The sequence below is a fragment of the Dermacentor variabilis genome, unplaced genomic scaffold, assembly GCF_050947875.1.
Source record: "Dermacentor variabilis isolate Ectoservices unplaced genomic scaffold, ASM5094787v1 scaffold_13, whole genome shotgun sequence".
Lineage (NCBI taxonomy): Eukaryota > Metazoa > Arthropoda > Arachnida > Ixodida > Ixodidae > Dermacentor > Dermacentor variabilis.
Window position 1 is genome coordinate 13,574,664 of NW_027460291.1, and position 13,248 is coordinate 13,587,911.

Here is a 13,248-nt window from a genome sequence, read left to right on the forward strand (position 1 = left end):
GCTATTGCTTGTAATTGTTGACAAATTCGACTGTGCGCTGCCCTCTGCGAGCCGCCTTATTAGCTCAGGTGGTGGATCGGCGGTACTGGAAAGGCGGTGGTCCTGGGTTCGATCCCCGGACCAGGACGAATTTTTCTTCAAGAGCGAAGCTTTTCATTCGAGGAACCAGTATGGCTTTTCTTTTTAGCAATTGTTGGGAATAGGTGGATATCTGACTTTACCTTTAACAATTACTTCTCTCCATGTTGCGGGTTTCCGTAGAACTATTAGGTCAAACTCTTGCCTTTGCTTCCAGTGGTTGGGTAATTCAGCTTCGCCTTGCCACTTGCTAACCGCCTCCTATCTGATATGGTAGAGTGGCTACCCCGGAAAGACGGAGATCGTGGGATCGAGTCCCGGACCAGGACAAATTTTTATCTTCTATTGTGATGCTTTTCTTTCGAGGAACCCGTATGGGTTTATTTTGTAGCAATTCCTGCAAACAGTAGGATGTTTGATTTTTCCTTTAATACTTGCTTCTCTCGACGTTGCGGTTTCCGCAGAAGTATTACCTGAAACTCTTGCCTTTGCTTGTAATTAATGAGAAATCCGACTGTTCCATGCCATCTGCTAGCCGCCTGATTAGCTCAGATGGTACAGCGGCACTCCCGGTAAGGCGGTGGCCCTGGGTTCGATCCCCGGACCAGGACAAATTTTCTTCAACAGAGAGGTTTTTCATTCGAGGAACCAGTATGGCTTTTCTTTTTCGCAATTGCTGCGAACAGGTGGATGTCTGATTTTCCCTTTAACAATTACTTCTTTCTATGTTGCGGGTTTCCATAGAACTATAAGGTCAAACTCTGGTCTTTCCTTCCAGTGGTTGGGTAATTGAGATTCGCCTTGACACTAGCTAACCGCGTCGTAAATGACATGGTAGAGCGGCTACCCCGGAAAGGTGGATGTCGCGGGATCGAGTCCCGGACCAGGACGAATTTTTATCTTCTACTTCGATGCTTTTTATTTGAGGAACCCGTATGAGTTAACTTTGTAGCAATTGCTGCGAACATGTAGATGTCTGATTTTCCCTTAAATAATTACTTCTCTCCACGTTGCGCGTTTCCGGAGAACTATTACCACAAACTCGTGCCTTTGCTTGTAATTGTTGACAAATTCGACCGTGCACTGACATCTGCTAGCCACTTGATTAGGTAAGATTGTAGAGCGGCTGTGGAGTTGACTTCCGGCCACCGTAGTGTACGGACGTGGTTGATATGAGCACCGTCGGAGCGGAGTAGCGGCCCACCATAGCCGCGGTACCATGAATGAAATGTCGCAGGATTATGAAATCATTTTGCCCCCACTGCAAACTGCGTACGTTGTTCCAAATACTGTTTTTCTACATGCTGTGTTAAAGATGGACCATATCGCGCAGATTTTCGTGCGCCAGTGTTTCACCGTGTTCCGCTAACCGAGGTTCTTGCGCTCGGCGCCTATCAAATGAATCATGTGCGAGCGGTTACCTGCAAGACTGCTGAAGGCGCGAAAAAGTTTTTGGCCGAACCGGCATTGACGGTCAAGGGCCGGAGATGTATCCTAATTGATCCAAATCATCGCGACGTTCGTCTGAAGCTTCACTGGCTGCTCTACCATGTACGCGAAGAAGACGTGCGAAACACCGTGAACCCCCACGGAACCGTTTTGGAAAGAGGACTGGATAAATGGTGCCTTGACTGCTACAGCCAACAGAACACCATGACGCGCACAGTTGTGGTGCGACTGAAGGCTGTCGTTACGTTGGATGATATTCCACACCAGCTGCACGTCGGAGGTGAGCTAGCTTTGTCGTAGCACCCGGTAGAGCGCGAAGGTGCTTGTGCTGCCAACAGATTGGCCACATAAGAAAGGACTGCCGCGTGCGTAGCGCAACGTCTGCAAACGCTTCGGACACGCCGTAGAAAACTGCTCGAGGACGTATGCGGCAGTTGCCATGGCCACGTTGAGCACGGAGAAATCCGAGCTCACCATGGACGAAGCGGAAGCAGATGAATGTCTGCATTCTGCAACAACATCAGGAGTACAAGGCACCAGCACCAAAGGAAGTAAGCAATCCGAAAATACTACCGCGCAAAATTTGACAGCCACTGTACAGGTAGAAATTGCAGGAGACGCAAAAGCCAAGATACAGGGCTCCGAATTCATCGAGGGTGGTGCCAACAACACAAGTGGAAATAAAGAGACAGCGGGAGTTCTCCCAAGGGAAGGGAAGCGTAGCAAGGGGCGGCAGAAAGTTAGGTGGGCGGATGAGTTTAAGAAGTTTGCAGGCATGGCATGGCCACAATTAGTACATGACCGGGGTTGTTGGAGAAGTATGGGAGAGGCCTATGCCCTGCAGTGGGCGTAACCAGGATGATGATGATGATGATGATGATGATGATGATGATGATGATGATGATGATGATGATGATGATGATGGGAGTTCTCCACAAGAGTGCCGAAGTGGACGCCATGGATTGCTGTGAAGCAGAAGAGAGCAGTGCCCTGGGAAAGAGACCACGAGACGAAGCCGGTGCAGAGACAAAGGACGCCAACAGCAGTGAACCGCCGACGAAAGCGTTCAGCAGTCGCGGGCTGCGGTCCACCTCAAGTCCAAACGTTCCGGAGGGGGAGAAGAGGGCGGTTAAGCCGCCCACTTGACAACACGACTAACGCACCGAGGCTGTGCCCCAATATCGGGGCACAGACTGTTTGGTGAGCGCATCCTTGTTAAACATAAAGATGGCTGTTACACTTGAGAGAGCAGTTCGTTTCGCCACTCTACATGTGCGCGGGCTTTCGTCTTGAAGACGCCAATACCAATTAAGTAGGCTATTTGCGGAACATGATTTAGACGTGATCGTCGTGCAAGAAACAAAAGTACACAGAGAGGATGAAACTGATCAAATGGTTGCGCCTTTCAATACAACGTATAATGTTTGTGTGTCTAATGCCGATGGCTAATCGGGAGGGCGTGCAATTTTTATAAAAAGATCGATGGGCGCAGTTGAGACAAGTATGAGAAGGAGTGAGCGCGGACGGTTCGTGGTTTGTGATTTTTCGTTAATGTATTTTGAATGGCGTGTGGTTTGCTTGTACGCCCCAAATCGTGACACCGAAAGAAAAGCATTCTTTGAAGAGATTGGTGGTTTCCTTGATTGTAGTAGATATGTGATATTAATTGGTGACTTCAACTGTGTGTGCGCGATTGAGGACCGCTCCAAACGTGTTAATTTGGGCGATCAAAACGCTCTGTTTTTGACGTGAATTGATTGCAGAGAATGGACTAGAAGATGTGGGCCTATGCATGTCTAATGGCGGGGTTGAGTTCACGCATTTTCAGGGCCAAAGTCAGGCGCGTTTGGATAGAGCCTACATCCCACTTGACCTTGTGACGTGTTGTGACGAATACGTTGTTATATCAGCGTCTTTTAGCGACCACTGTTTGGTAAAATTCATGCTTGGGACAAAGGAAAAAAGGCCTAAGTTCGACTGGCGCCTCTGGAAATTAAATAATAGCATCATGAAACATAAAATTTTTTCTAGAAAAGTAAGTGAAGCGTTAGTGATGCTGTATTAAGTTGGAAAAGACGACTGGGAAACGAGGTGGGAAGCTTTTAAACAAAGATGTTAAATTGAGTGCTATAGAACGTACGAGTATCCTTAATTTTGAGAAGAAACAAGACGAGAAGAAATTGTAGTCGCAACTGCAAGCACTATTAAAGGAAGACAGTGTGAAATCGGGCTCTTTCACTGAAGAAAGCAAAAATACCAAAAACAAGCTGGAAGGTTTAAATAAAGAAAAGTACAGAGGTGCTATTATTAGGTCAAGAACAGAAAAGCTTTGGATGGGCGAAACACCGACAAAGCGGGCACAATGTGATGAAAAGCAATATGCCCAAAGAAAATAATTTAAGGAAATAATGTACAATGGCTGACTGACGAAAGAAAAAAGTCAGATAATGAACGCGTTTGTTGCACATTATCGCGATTTGTTTGGAAAACGTATTTCGATAGCGAGTGGATTTAGTGAAGATTTCCTTTCTTTCGTGCCCAAGTTTGACGACGAAACTAAAAAAAGTTGGGAGGCCCCCATCAGTATAAAGGAGATTACAAAAGCTATTGATGACTTAAGCACTGGAAAGACACCTGGCCCAGATGGAATCGGAGCAGGATTCTATAAAATTTTTAAAGAAGGGATTGCCAGCGCGCTGTTCGAAGTTATCGAAGAGGGGTATAAAAAGAAGAAGCTACCACGGTCTTTCACTGAAGCGCACACTGTTTTAATCCCCAAAACGGCCGATGACATCAAACTTCAAGCTGTCACGTCATATCGCCCCATTAGCCTCTTGAATACGGATTACAAAATTTTCGGGATGATGTTCGCCAAAAGAATGCAGAATGTCGTTCAAAAGATTGTAGGACCGCACTAGACATTTGGCAGAAGAGGTCGTAGCATTACGACAAATATACACGTAGCAAGAATGTCTTAGAGATTTGCGATGACTTTGGAGACGGAATAGGAATGATGCACTTAGACTTACAATAAGCTTTTGACCGTGTCTCCCATGAAGTGTTGTTCAATGTGTTAGAACATGTGTAAGCTGGAACTGTGTTTCTTGATGGATTAAACATGGCGTACTCGCAGTGTGTAACCCGCCTGGTAGTTAATATGACTCTGAGTGGAGAAATTGACATACTCAGTTCTATCAGACAAGGATGCCCGGCCTCAGCCTTACTTTTTGTCATATACCTAGAAACTTTTTGCTTATCAATTATCCAAAACTCATACGTGCACGGATTTAGATTACAGAGTACTGAAGTAAAGATTCCTTGCATATGCTGACGATGGTGGCCGTACTCTGTCAAGATAGGCAGTGCATATGTGAAGTTCTTCTTACAGCCAAACAATTTTGTTCCATGACAGGTCGCCTGATTACCTGGGATAAAACAACTGCGTTTGGTATGGTAACTGGGATAAGAAGCCTGATGTATACGCAAATGTAAGATGGGAAACCCGCCCACTGAAGTACCTAGGGGTGCCCCTCGAGGTTGATCGTGACAACAACGAGTACTGGAAGGACGAAGCAGGAACAATCAGGCAAAAAACAAACGCCTGGGTTGGGCGGGAGCTCTCTATTTTTGCACGGGCGTATGTATGCAAGCTGTTTTTAATAGCCAGAATATGGCATGTGTTCCAAGTCCTTTGTATGTCGCTGGAGAATGTGCAGAAATTTAACAGGATTTTCGCCGTGTTTGTGTGGAGATCAACCTGGGAACGATCAAGTCACTCAAATTTATTCTTACCGGTCCGAAACGGTGGTTTGGGTTTGTGTCATTTATAATTTAGGCAAGTTGTGTCTCGTTTTACTTCTCTCCGCGACCGAAGAAATGGCTTTTTAAAAACTGTAATAAAATTAAGGCTGTGTTCACACGTTCCAAAATTCGTTGTTTAATCGAATAACAATATGTACCATTATGTGACTGGATTCTTGCGTGAAGTAGTGCATTCTCTTAAATTTCTGAAAGTGCGCTTTTCACTAGAGTATTTGTCCTCTGTACAGCGGAAAACACTTTACAAAGACCTTGTCGACTCTTTGTTGCCAACACCGTGGTACAGAACTTTATGCAATGTTGTGCCCGGACAGGGCGTACTAAGAAGGGTTAAAAGGATGAACGTAAAACCGGGAACAAAAACTTTCTTGTTTAATCCTCTTCCTGGGACGCTCCCACTAAAGCAATGGTTAGGTGATAAGGGACTCTACGTTCCATGGACGACAAACTGTCTACTTTGTAAGACGCCCGAAACGGTAGAACACGTATTTCTTTACTGCTGGGACGACGTTTTCCATTGGGATATTCTGCAGCGCACATTAGAAAAGACCTACCCATCACGAGTTATGACATTCGTTTTCTAAGTGTGGACAATCAAGACGGCGTCCCGTACGACATGTTCATGGTGATAGCACTTCACAGCATCTGGCAGACTAGAATGCGGTCCGCAATGCCGACCTTCACGCACGTCGTGTGAGGGAAAATTTCATTGTAAACATGGATTATATAAGCGAATGTATAAAGCGCAACCAGAGCCTCCTGACTGGCCACCTCTCTTGGACGAATTGTGTAACTTGAAGAAATTTTAATGTGAACACACCGGATCAAGACTTGGTGGAAGTGTTTCCTTTTATCATTCATGTTTCTTTGTTTCCACGACTTGTAAAAGAAAACAGGCAATAAATAAAAAAGCCTGAATAGCTCACTTGGTAGAGCGGCTGACTCGGAAAAGCGGCGGTCCCTGGTTGGAGCCCCGGACCAGGACGAATTTTTCTTCAACAGCGATGCTTTTCAATCAAGGAACCCGTATGGGTTTTCATTTTCCCAGTTGCTGCGAGCATGTAGCTGTCTAATTTTCGCTTTAATAATTACTTCTCTCCATGTTGCGGGTTTCTATAGAACTATTAGGTCAAACTCTTGCCTTTGCTTCCAGTGGTTGGGTAATTCAGCTTCGCCTTGCCACTTGCTAACCGCCTCCTAACTGAGATGGTAGAGCGGCTACCCCGGAAAGACGGCGATCGCTGGATCGAGTCCCAGGCCTGGACGAATTTTTATGTTCCACTGCGATGCTTTTCTTTCGAGGAGTTCGAATGGTTTTCTTTTGTGGAAATTGCTGCGAACAGATGAATGTCTGATTTTAACTATAATAATTACTTATCCCCACGTTTCGGGTTTCCGCCGAACTATTACCACAAACTCTTGCCTTTGCTTGTATTTGTCGACAAATTCGACTGTGCGCTCCCATCTGCTAGCCGCCTGATTAGCTCAGATGGTGGATCGGCTGTCCCGGAAAGGAGGTGGTGTTCGTTCGATCCTCAGTAGAGGACGAATTTTTTCGTCAACAGCAATGCTTTTCATTCGGAGAAGCAGCATAAGTTTCTATTTCGCAATCACTACGAGCGGGTGGCTGTCTGATTTTCGCTTTATTAATTACTTCTCTCCATGTTACGGGTTTCCATGAACTATTAGGTCAAACTCTTGTCTTTGTTTCCAGTGCTTGAGTAATTCAGCTTGTCCTTGCCACTTGCTAACCGCATCGTAGCTGAGGTGGACGAGCGGTTGTCGCGGAAAGTCGATGGTCCCGAATTCGAGCCCCTGACCAGGACGTATTTTTCATCAAATGCGATGCTTTTCTTTAGAGGAATTCGGAAGGGGTTTATTTGTAGAAATTGCTGCGAACAGGTGAATGTCTGATTTTCACATTAATATAACTTATCCCCACGTTTCCGGTTTCAGCAGAACTGTTAGGTCAAACTCTGGTCTTTGCTTCTAATTGTTGACAAATTCGACTGTGGCCTCCCATGCGGCAGCCGCCTGATAAGCTCAGATGGTGAATCGGCTGTCCCGTAAAGGCGGTGCTCCCGGGTTCGAGTCCCGGACCCGGGCAATTTTTTCTTCAACTGCGATGTTTTTGATTTGAGGAGCCCGCATGAGATTACTTTGTAGCAATTGCTGCGAACGTGCATGTCTGATTTTCCCTTAGATATTTACTGCTCTTCGCGTTGCGCGTTTCTGGAGATCTATTACCACAAACTCTAGCCTTTGCTTATAATTGTTAACAAATTCTGCTGTGCCCTGCTATCTGCTTGCTGCCTGAGTAGCTCACTTGGCAGAGTGGCTGGCCCGGAAAGGCGGTGGTCCCTGGTTGAAGCCCCGGACCAGGACGAATTTTTCTTCAACAGCGATGCATTTAAATCAAGTAACCAGTACGGGTTTTCTTTTCTCAATTGCTGCGTGCAGGTAGCTGTCTGATTTTCGCTTCAATAATTACTTCTCTCCATGTTGCGGGTTTCCAGAGAACTATTAGGTCAAACTCTTGCGTTTGCTTCCAGTGGTTGGGTAGTGCAGCTTCGCCTTGCCACTTGCTAACCGCCTCCTAACTGAGGTGGTAGAGCGGCTACGCCGGAAAGACGGCGATCGCGGGACCAGGACGAATTTTTATGTTCTATTGCGATGCATTTCTTTCGTGGAATCCGAATGGGTTTCCTTTGTCGTAATAGCTAAGATCAGGTGAATGTCTGATTTTCACTATAATAATTACTTCTCCCCACATTTCGGGTTTCCGCCGAAATATTACCACAGTCTCTTGCCTTTGCTTGTAATATTTGACAAATTCGACTGTGCGCTGTTGTCTGCTAGCAGCCTGATTCGCTCTGATGCTACAGTGACTGTCGCGGTAAGGCGGTGATCCTGGGTTCGATCCCCGGACCAGGACGAATTTTTCTTCAGCAGCGTGGCTTTTCATTCGAGGAACCAGTATGACTTTTTTTTCGCAATTGCTACGAACAGGTAGATCTCTGATTTTCCCTTAAATAATTACTTCTCTCCACATTTCGCGTTTCCCGAGAACTATTGCCACAAACTCTTGCCTTTGCTTGTAATTGTCGACAAATTCGACTGTGCGCTCCCATCTGCTAGCCGTCTGAAAAGCTCATTCCACTTCGGGCCACCACAGTGAACGGTCGTGCAAGTATGTGCTCCCTCGCAGCGGTTACAGCGGCCAATGGCCGCGGAACTAGGTCTTCTGACAAGCAGGATGAAGATTACCAGGCCGTTTTGCCGCATCTGCCCACAGGTGATGCCGTTTTCAATACGGTTTTTTCGCATGGTTGCTTTAGGGAAAGGCCTTTATCGTTGCGAGCATTTCCGCGACGCGCTCGACCGTCTTTCACTGCTGCCGGAGGTGGTTGCCCTTGGGGCATACCAAATGAATCACCTGTGGGCAGTGACGTTCAAGGACGAGGAAGGAAAGAAGAAGATACTGGCTGCAGACACCTTCAATATCAAGAATGAGCGCTGCATGGTTATTGACCCCTGCGACAGAGGAGTACCCCTGAACCTCTACTGGCTACTCCATGGTGTGGCGGACGACGACGTGCGAACGGCTCTGGCGGTCTTCGGAAAGGTGAGTGAAATCACAAGAGAGAAATGGAAAGTGAAAGGCTGCATTGATGAAGGATCAACAACGCGCTCCGTAACACTAAAACTGAAAGTGGTCGTCACCATCGAAGATTTGCCTCATCAATTGCGTGTTGCTGAAGATGTCGCACTCGCCCACGTTCCAGGCAGAGCTCCGCTCTGCCTCCGGTGCCGCGGCATCGGCCACGTACGTCGGGCGTGCCGTGTTCCACGTTGCGGGTTCTGTCGTCGCTATGGCCACAACTAGACCCAGTGCTTGCGCTCCTACTCAAGCGTAGCAGGCCCAGCCCGGAGGAATTTGGTTTCCGAGCACATGATGGACGCAGTTGATGCTGAAGAAGCTACCAGAGAACATGGCGAGGAAGGAAAGACTGAGGCAGCAGTGCCTCTGCACACCCCAGGCGCAGGCGCCAACGAGCCGAGTAGCGAGGAAGACCCTGGACCTATCGCTACCGTAGCGAGCCTGGACACACCAAAAGAAGGCGCAAACAACACCCAAGACCACAGCAGCGATTCTTTTCCGGAAAACACAAAAGCCACACAGGAAATTTCCACAGATGTCGATATGGCAGCGACTGGAAGGGGACCTGCAAAGAGAACTCGAGAGGAAACTGGAGACACCTCTCTGCAAGAGATGATGGAACAAGCACCGGAGAACCTCCCACAAAGGCTGCAACGTCCAGACGGCAGCATTTCAAGCCAACGCCAAACCTTGCGCCAGCCCGACGGACTATTTTAAAACGGCCGCCTTCTTAGCGGCGGCTTTTTCTTTCTTTTTTTCTCTTGTAGCACCCCGCTCAGTCAGCGGAGTACTTGCTCGCGTTAATACACTGAAACGACCACATATATGGAAGCTTTGTCAGCCCATGCCCCTGTTTGACGTAAAAATGTGACTAAAATATTCGCAATAATCCCAACTTGATATGGCAGTAAACTTTAAAAATGCCTTGCGCATCGCAACTTTTAATTGAAGAGGCCTTTCTGCACGAAGAAGCCAATCTCAATTAAGTCGCATTCTCTTAGAAAGTGATATAGATTTGTTAGCGGTCCAAGAGACCAAAATCGAGAGTGAAGAACTTACTGATAAAATAGTTTAATTCTTCCGTAGCAGATATAATGTATGCCTGAGTCATGCAGCTGGTAGGTCCGGTGGTTGTGCTATCTTTATTTGGAAAAGCATTGGGGTTATTGAATCTGTGTCTAGTAGTGAAAATGGCGGGCTAGTATTTTGTGATTTTGTTTTTGCTGAAATTGCCAGGCGTGCTGTTTGTGTCTATGCACCGAATAGAATCAATGCGCGGCAAGATTTTTTTAATGCTGTGCGAACTTGTTTAGGAAGCGAAATGAGTGTATTACTTCTTGGCGACTTCACTATATCAACCTGAAGATCGATCTAGTAACAGAAATCATAGAGATAAAAGTGCAGAATTATTACGCGTAATGATTGAGGAGAATGAACTCGAAGATATTGGTTTAGTGTTGACGCATGAAGACCAAGCAAAATACACTAACTTTGAGAATGTGTCTCATGCTAGATTGGATCGAATTTATGTGCCTGCTGAAATTGTACCTTTGTGTTGCCAGTACCATACGCAGTATGCGAGCTTTAGTGATCACTGCTTAGTCATAATTACTTTAGGTGCAAAGAAAAAGGTGTCAAAGTTCAACTGGGAGTTGTAAAAATTCAACAACAAATTACTACAGGATGAAATTTTGTTGCAAAGATCAAGGAATATATAAACAGTAGGCAGCTGAATCAAACATCTAATTTGATACCGGTGTGGGAACAGTTCAAGATCGACCTCAAAATCGGCGCTTTGGAAAGAGCAAGTATTTTAAGGCAGAAAGAAAAACAGCAAGAAAAGGAGCTGCACATTGCGTTAGATTACATGCTCAGTGCAGACAATGCTAAGCCCGCGTTGTTCTCGAAAGAAATAAATGAAGTAAAGGCGAAGCCTCAGATCATAGAAACAGAAAAGTGTCGCGGCGCCATGATAAGGGCGCGGTGCGAGCGGCTATGGTTGGGTGAGACGCCCACAAAGCGCGCGCTCAGCGATGAGAAGAGACATGCAGTATCGAAGGAAATTAGTGAAATCAGTTTTCAAAATAACGTTACTCGAGAGAGTGAAATGATAGAGCGGGCCTTTGTTGAATATTACAGAAAACTTTTTAGTCATAAAGCATGCGATACTGAAAGGTTTCGAAGCGTTTTTCTGCCGCTCATGCCTAGTGTTGATGATGAGACAAAACAGTCACTTGAAAGGCCAATAACAGTCGCAGAAGTTGAGCAGGCCATAGACGATCTCAGTCCAGGTAAATCATCTGGCCCAGATGGTCTCGGGGCAGCTGTATACAAGTTATTCAAAAGTGAAATGGCAAAATTTCTACACCGAGTTATTGAAGAGTGTTATGAAAAGAAACTAACACCACCGTCCTTTCGAACATCCCACGTCATACTCATCCCGAAAACTAATGATTCGGTCAAACTGCTTTCAGTAGAAACATACCGACCGATAAGTTTAACGAATACTGATTACAAGGTCTTCATGAAAGCTTTGTCTCGCCGTTTCCAAAGTGTTGTAAGGTCCCTTGTAGGTGCGCATCAGACCTGCGGAATCCAAGGAAGATCTATTCTTACAAATATCAATGTTGCAAGAACTGTTCTTGAATGTTGCGATGCCATGCAGGATCGGGTTGCTATGCTCCAACTAGATTTGAATAAGGCATTTCACAGAGTCGTGCACGAAATATTGTTCCTTATACTGAACCACGTCAATGTAGGATCTTTAATTTGGTGTATGGTGTATGACAAACGTACAGGGAAACTTGTGAATAATAGAAAACTGAGTGAAAGTATTTGCGTTGAAACTTCTGTAAAACAAGGCTGTTGTTCATCATCCCTCCTTTCTGATCTTTACCTCAAACCCTTTGGTTTAAGAGTACTTGCAAACCCGATCATTCGGGGCGACACTTTATTCAATACTGATGTTAAAGTCCTTGCTTACGCGGACGATATAGCAGCCTTTTTTAGCAGAATTTTAGCGATATAGCAGGATTTTTATACAGCAACAGGAAGCGTGATTAGTTGGTCAAAATGTTTTGGCTTCTGCCATGGCAACTGGGAACACGCTCCAGACACGTTGTGCAACATACAATGGAACACCACACCGGATAGCTATTTGGGGGTTCATCTGAAACACTGTAAGGAAAGCAAGGACTATTAGGCAGATGAAGGAAGAGTTAAGTTACAAACAGAAAAATGGGGGACATACTTTTTCTATGTTTTCAATAGCCGCTGTTTGTAATGTGTTTCTAATTGCTAAGTTGTATTATGTGCTGCAGGTGATAGGAATTACTAGAGTTTCTGTACAAAAACTGCGTAGGCTCTTCGCAGTTTTTATCTGGGGATCCAATTGGGAGCGTATGAGCCGTTGCAGACTTTTTCATCAAGTTAGAAACGGGTGCTTGGGACTATCACATTTATTTTTCAAGAAGATTGTGACGATATTTTTTTTTCTTGCATGAACAGGCTGACGTTTTTCTTCGAACTGTAATCCAAGTGCGGTTACAGGATTCCTTGCCGGACTACGTAATATCAACGTATTGTTTGAGGCCAGCACTCTTGTCTGGCTCCCTACGAGAAGTTGTATCTTCGGTGCAGATTCTTAGGGCAAGATTCTCCTATGAGTACCTAACGAGTGTGACACGTAAGCGTTTACACAAAGACCTGCTTGATGTTTTTCTGCCGATTCCGGTGTACCGTGGGTTGTACCAGCTGGGCCCTGAGCGTGACGTCCTCAAGGGTATTAAGCGAATACCGGTGAAACCTTGAATGAAATCTTTCTTTTTCCAACTGCATACCGGCACACTACCTGTGAAGTCATGGTTACACAGCAAAGGCCTTTTTGTTCCACAGTCTGACAATTGCTCAATTTGTAGGAAAACGGAAACAATTGAGCATGTTTTTCTAGACTGCCATGAGGCGATGTTCCTATGGGATGTACTTCAAAGGACATTAAAAAAAGACCTGCCTTGAAGGCCTTTCGGAATTCGGTACTTACCTTGTGCTGAACCAGAAGGAATACCCAGTGATATGTTCATGGTTATGTGCATGCACAGTATCTGGCGAACAAGAATGGACGTCAGACAAGCGCATTTGTATCCCCACTCGGCAAGACGCTATTTTGTAGAAGCTGTCATTTATATTAGGGATGTTTACAAGGCCCTAAATGATCCTCCGGAGTGGATTACTGTTTTTGATGA